This window comes from Chrysochloris asiatica, unplaced genomic scaffold (assembly GCF_000296735.1).
Source record: "Chrysochloris asiatica unplaced genomic scaffold, ChrAsi1.0 scaffold00161, whole genome shotgun sequence".
NCBI classification, from domain to species: Eukaryota; Metazoa; Chordata; class Mammalia; order Afrosoricida; family Chrysochloridae; genus Chrysochloris; species Chrysochloris asiatica.
The window spans coordinates 6187195-6194496 of NW_006408679.1; the positions used below are offsets into that span (position 1 = coordinate 6187195).

Consider the following 7302-nt stretch of genomic DNA (forward strand, 5'->3'; position numbering starts at 1 on the left):
AACATATCCAAATTAATAATAGACAATTAACTTAGATTCATGACTGAAAGTCCTCTGTGCTGGTATTGTTCCCCAATTTGCTATCTGAATTTCTATCAGTTATACGTGGGTGAATCTTTCATATGATGCAACTCTTGCAATACTGTATTACGAAATTACTATTCTGCCTACACACAACAGGGCAAATTACTTTAGGTACTTGTTGTTCTGAATGTTTCCCTACTATATGTCAGGAGATTATACTCCTAAAGAGCAACAAAAGAACATAACTTTTGTTCTTTTAGACAAAAATGTATATTCAAACTTAAAGCCAAGCTTTCACAAAGTTTGTAACATCAGAAACTATAATCAGAATGAAAATTATTTATTTACTTCTAGTGATTCCGGTTTACATGGCAAACTGGTTCCCATTTAACAATTTCTGTTGTTACATATTGTTGGATTCCTGATGTGGCTCTATTGGATAAGCAATGGATTGCAATCCACAAGGTTGGCAGCTCAAACCCACCAACTGCTCCTTGGAAACTCTATACAGGTACACTACAAGTTGGAACTGACTAGACAGCACTTAACTACTATTCTGGTCAGCCAGCGAGGGTTTATGATGGCCAAGGCTCTATGCTAGGTACTGTCATACCCTCCAAAATGTCTTAATATGTAGCAGATCCTAAAACTACTCTGAATCCTTTAAGAATATGATCTTTTTATACAGCAAAGACACAGGATCAGAAGTTACAACACCTGAACTTGAGTCCATCTTAAATGCATTCAAGTAAGCAACTAAATGGAAATCTTAGCCAGTCATCTGTAAGATGGATATAAGATCTAACTCACATGGATATCATTTAGAAATAATGCATCATTTATATTGAAAAGAATACAAGGAAATAAGCTGAAAATTCAATCAATTAGGAAGGGACTGTCTCAGGCTGCTACTTCTCACATTACCTAAGTACAAACGCTTGACAAATATTTGCTGAAATGAAATATTGATGAAACTCTTGATAAAGGTTTGCTTTCTCCTGAGATTATAGGGACAAAAGTTCTGGCAAACTGGACTGAAGCCAATGAAGGTTTTATTATTATAATTATGAAATTTCAGGTACTTCCCAAATCAAAGCATGACAAATTAAACATACAAAGGCGAAAAAAAAGAAAACACAATAAATCTTAAGTATTCATACTAAAAATCTTTTAAAATGTAGTGGGTACTATTTCTAACAAAATTAAATTAGTCATCAATATCTAGTCAGTGTCTACTGCAAAAAAAATAATAAACAGAAAAACCCACAAAACAGTAATAAATTCAATACAAATGAACATAAAAACAGCTTTTTAAAATGAAAAAAAAAAAAACGTTCAAAAATAAATATTTATCAAGAGTCATTATTTTACATTTTTGCAAGGCTCTTTCATGTGTGGCTTACTGGAAGATATCAATTTCTCATATTGCTTCTGCATTCAGTCTGCTAAATTATAATGACCATTTCTAGAAAACAATAAAAACAAGCCTATCATTAGCAGCTATCAGTATGAGGATGCCATCAGATGTCACATAGCCTCTAGAAAACTTTTCAGCACACTTGTGAAAGAATGAGAGTGCTAGAGGCAGAAACAGTGGTGTAAAGAAGATATCTGAAATCTCAGGAACTCCAAGGGAACTTTGGAAACTTCTTGGCATCCATGGACATACTTTGAGAACCATGGCCCAATACTGAAAAATCACACTGCTAGAAACACTAGAACTGAACTTTACGTGAGGAAAAGAAACAAAACCTTATTATTGGAGGAGGGAAAAGTTTGTCTATGTGGTATAATGAGGGTGGAGCAACTAAAGCAGGATAAGCTCTCGTATTTCATAGTAGATCAACTGATAATAAAAACAGAAAAAACACAACTAAAATATCCGAGAGGCTGCCTCTGTAGAGTAAGAATTTGATGCTATAAAAACTATACTTTTGTTAAGATTATTTGACATTTTAAGTCATCTATCTGGAGTCCTGGTGTGGTGCTGTGGGTTAATGTGCCAGACTGCAAAGCCATTTGGTCAGCAAAGTCGGCAGTTCAACTTCACCAGCTACTCCTCAGAAACCCTATACAGGGTTGTTATGAGTCGGAACAGATCAACGTCACTTTCTAACAGCAACATATTTATATATGGGCCCTAGTGTAGTGCTGTGGGTTAATGCACTGGATCACAAGGGTGCTTTGAACCACAAAGTCGGCAGTTCAAGCTCACCAGCTGCTCCTTGGAAACCCTATACAGGGTCGTATGGGTTGGAACCGACTTGATGGCACTTAACAACAACATATATATATAGGAGCTCTGGTAGTGTAATGGTTATGAGTGGCTGCTAACCTCAAGGTCAGCAGTTCTAAACTACCAGCTGTTCCGAGGGAAAAAGATGAGGCTTTCTGCTCCTGTAAACATTTACAGCCTTGGAAACCCTATGCAGTCGCTGTGAATCGGACCAAGCAAGCTCAGGGGATGGTCCCAGAACTCTGAACCACATATAAAGGAGTATTTAGAAGGTTGGAAGGCTTACAGCTGGGAGAATTGGTAGCAGAAGCAAGATACCTATTGCTTTCTAATTCAAGACGCTCAGCTGCTCCCAGAGCCGCCATGTTGGGTGAGACCAAGTGGGGAAAGGATCAAAGAAGCCACACAAGCCTGACTGATACTCAGAGATAAAGGTGTGGACATTCTTTTTTTAATTGGATTCTGTTCATTGGTCTCTTGCTGTCTGCGCACCTCCATTCTGGTGACAAGAGGGGGTGCCTAAGCGAGTGGACACTCCATCCCAAACCCCAGAGGGTTCTACTAAGCATGTACACAGATTCCACATTTAAAGTTTCCACTTAAAACCAATAAGCAGTGCAAAACGGCCACAGCTGGCCCTGAACTGTTTAGCACTAGGAAAAAGGCCTGAACGGGGACTGTGGAGCGGAACTGGCAGACTAAAAAGGGAATAGGCCGAAAATTAAATCACAACAACGAATAGTGGCATCTTGAAATTTCTCAGGAAGAACAGTGAGGGAAGCCCATCTCCTGATCACATCTACCTGGAGGCAATCAGAAAGCATAAAAAATACCAAAATACACACCAATCTAAGTATTAAGGCCACAGCTAACTACTGAATATGCCCAAAAAACAAAAACAGATGACCATATGAGCACATGTCCAGAAATGAGATAAAGTGACTGAGGCAAATGAGCTGGAAGTAGACCTACACTCCATATTGGAAGATGGACAGGCTTTGGAAATGCCTGAGAAGGAATTCAGAAAAAGGATTATAAAATGTATCAAAACACTGTACAATGGAGTTGAGAAACATAAGGAAGAAGTCTGGAAAGTGCTACAGGAACAATCAAATACGATAGATACAGCATTGGCAACAATTCAAAACCTACAGAAAGAGGTCCAAACAATTAGTAACAGAATATCAGAAATGGACAATACACTGAAAGGGCAAAGGAGTAGACCTGAGGAGATAGAAGCCAGAACTAGTGAGCTAGAAGATAAATCTCTCAACATTACTAACATAGATAAGAGAGCAAGCACAAAAAAGAATTTAAAAAAATCTGAAAAAGGCCTAAGATTCATGTTGGACAACATGAAGAGGAATAACTTAAGAATTATCAGCATTCCGGAATAGGAAGAATCACTCAAGTCCACAGAAGAGATAGTAGAAAAGCTTCTGGAAGAAAACTTCCCTAACATCCTGAAAAGCAAAAAAATAAGCATTCCAGAAGTTCAAAAAACCCCAGGAAGGATAAACCCTAAAAGATAATCACCAAAACATATCATAATCAAGCTCTCCAAAATCAAAGATAAGGACAGAATTCTGAAAGCAGCTAGAGAAAAGAGAAGTGTAACATACAAAGGCAAGCAAATCAGATTAAGCTCAGATCTCTCAAAAGAAACCATTCAGGCAAGAAGGTAATGGGGAGACATATATAAAACCCTGCAAAAAGAAAAAAAAACCTTCCAACCAAGAATACTCAGCAAAGCTGTCAATCAAATACAATGTTGTAATCATAACATTCCAGGAAAAACAGAAGCTAAGGGATTTCGCCAAATCCAGCCCTGAGATGAAAAACATCCTAAAGGGAGTTCTGTGGACTGAGAACCAACAAGAACACACAACTATCAGATAATGACGTACGTGGCAGCATCACCCTGAACTCAATCGACAAATGGAAGAGTCAAGAACAGAATAAAATGATAAGAACAGAGGATCTGGGAGGTCAGTCTATGATCAAAACAATTACAATGTGAAAGAAGGTAAACACAGAGGAACAGAGATCTAGGTGGTGAGAAGGTCAGATAAGATTACAGGATAAAATAGACTGTCTTAAATTGAGGGAAGAGTTAATAGAACATAACGTAAACACAATAGTGGGGATGGAGTGGAGGGTTCAGTTCGGGTGTTGGGGAGGACAATACAAGAAGGGAGAGGAGGTGGAAGAACAAGATAGATAGGGGAACACTGAGACAGGTTTGCATGGCCTAAGTGGGACAGAGGCAAAGAGTGATGCATGCTCAACCTTGGAACAACAGGGCTCTGTGATACAAGGATCTAGGCATAGTTTGAAGAGGGGAAATAATACTAAAATGCTTGACTGTCTCATGAGTATTGGTTTCCCTTGCCTACCACTGTAAAGTAGACATTTGAGTGGGATAGAACAGAATGTTGTGAAACATGATTACAGAAAACTTGTAAGACCGTCTTTAGCCTATAACTGATTGGAATACCTAAAAGGGGTTCTAGAACTTGCCCAGTGAAACAGGCCTCTTGCGGAGCCTTTGCAGAGTATAGGACCTTAGGTGGAATCCTGAGTCCCATCCAGAACCTTATGAGGTGGGACATTCCCACTAGCAAGGACAAGCAGACCAGCCTGGAACAGCTAGAGCAACAGAAGATACATGTTCAAAGAAAGATCATCAGGAAAAAACCAAAACAAATATGTCAGCATGACTAGCTACTATAAGAATAAGCAGGCTGTTCACCAAGAAGCCACCCGGAAAAGCAATCACGTTCCTTCAGGACAAACTCCCCTCTATGACTAAAACTCAAAGGGAATAAACGAACAGGCATGTAAGCTTGCTGGCAACCACATTGGTCTACTGGTGAGTGGAAGAAGGGGAAAGACAGCAATGAAGAAATGGGCTGAGTTCAATAACAGTCCATTGACTCCCGCTGAGCTGGAGATGAAAGAGAGAAGAGGAAGGGCTGGTTGGTCCAAAGTGTGGTGAGACCTGGGGACACTTTAGCCCATGGACAAGGACATAGACACAGAGGGCTAGAGCTGAGAGTGAAACATCCAGCTGATAAGTGAGGGGAAATTCACAAGAACGCCAAAACTTGCAGATAGTACCCACCTGACGACCTAGCCTCAATGGCTTGATAATCAGAACTTGACTAGAAGATTACAAAAAAAAAAAAATTTTTTTTTTGATATAGGAAACATGGGTAAATTGCTACAGTTTGATGAACCTGATCTATACTCAAAGAGGTAAGTTACTCTAAATCTCTAAATACCAACAGAAAGGGAAGGAGTCTTCACATCAAGTATCAATGCTATCCTCTCTGTACATAGCGTAGATACGGACAGGCAAGTTAGACATTGGCCACTTAACATGAGAGGGTGATTAAGGCATGAAGTGACTGGTTTACAAGGTTTCAAGAGGGAGTATAGTTTAAGAATGTGGGGGGTGGGGTGGGGTGGGGAGAGAAAGAGTCCCCACTGAATAGTTTTCATCTTGTCTAGATGGGTCTGGTGAAAAGAGATGGGGGTAAGAGTCATATGATTCAACAGTGAGTTATTGTCATCATAACTAATTGCAACTGTCACAGTTTTAAAGGTAGAAGCTTTATAACAAAAACAGGGAAGTGGTTAATCTTACAGTCCAGAAACGGAGGACCCTAGGACCACCAAGGGAGAAGAGCACTAGCGGATTGTGGGACCCTATCCAGAGAATCAGTGACACCAGAGATGGAGGCAGAGATGGGGGCATGGAGAAATGGAGCAGCTGAGGACTCTAGATACATGGGAAAAGAGGGACTAAGAACTGGTAGCCAGGAGGCTGACTTGCAGAATGTGCCTTTTAGAGGTGTAAATTATTATATATATGCCTGAGTGTTGTTTTCCTGTTTGTTTTTTTTTTTAAAAAAGCTAAAGTGAATAGAGAGAAAGACTGTTAGTTGATGGTACATGGAGGGTATTATAATCATTGTAATGAAACAGGTGTATGATTTGTTTAATGTAAAACTGATGATCTGCCCTATAAACTTTCACTCAATCCACAATAAAAACCTTAAAAAAAAAAATAATGGTAATAACTTTCAAGGCACTGCTTAAATTTTTTTATTATACTAGATTTTACTGCACTGAATCTAGCACATTGCTAAGATTTAATAACAATGTAGCAACTCTGAGTGTTGATTGGAAATGAGAATAAATATGAATGAATAAATAACAACAAACTAAACAAAATACCCCAAACCATTACTGTGGAATTGTTTCAAATTTATGGCAATTCCACGTGTTAACAAGAGGAGGGATTTCTTAGCCAAAATCTTTACAAATGCAGATCACCACGCCTTTCAAGGTGCTGAATGATGAGTACGAACCATTTGTATCACCCAGGAACCTTAATAAATAACCAGATAAGGTGAAACCAAGTAAGATTTCACATGATAAAAAATTTGAATTGGGTTCTGAAAGGGGGCTGGAGAAAGACTGCTAATTAGAGGTGATGGCACAAAGTTTGGAATAAACAAACCATTAGAAAGCTAACTACATCTCTGACAGTGGAGTAGCTGTGTGGGCAAAGATGAGAGAAGCTAAATCTTCCATGTTTTAAGCAAAGAAAGTAAATTTCTCAAGTGGTAATGAGTAATTACTTTTGAACAATAACCCCTTTTTAAAAACAAAAGATTTGGTTTGGGGACAGTTGGTTGATCTTTTTTGTAAGCAAAGTAACGTTGTTATTAAGTGCCATCAAGTTGGTTCTGACTCACAGTGACCCTGTAAAGTGTTTCTAAGGAGCAGCTAGCTGGTGAGTTTGAATCTGGTGGTTAGCAGTCCAGTGCTTATCCTATAGTGCCACACCAGGACTCCAACTGTAACACTGGTGGCATATGCCGTTGTCGTGGGTTCCAATTCATAGTGACCCTGTATAGGGTTTCCGAGGCTGTAAATCTTTAAGAAAGCAGAAAGCCTCATTTTTCTCTCACAGAATGGCTGGTAGCTTGTAATTGCTGACCTTGAGGTTATTAGTCCGACTTGTAACCACT

At 39.1% G+C, this 7302-nt stretch overlaps 1 protein-coding gene across 1 annotated transcript in view; it reads right to left on the reverse strand.

Moving 5' to 3' along the window:
* The window catches only part of FBXO28 (F-box protein 28), a 55213-nt gene that overhangs the window by 34407 nt on the left and 13504 nt on the right, over positions 1–7302 (reverse strand). The window lies entirely within an intron of this gene.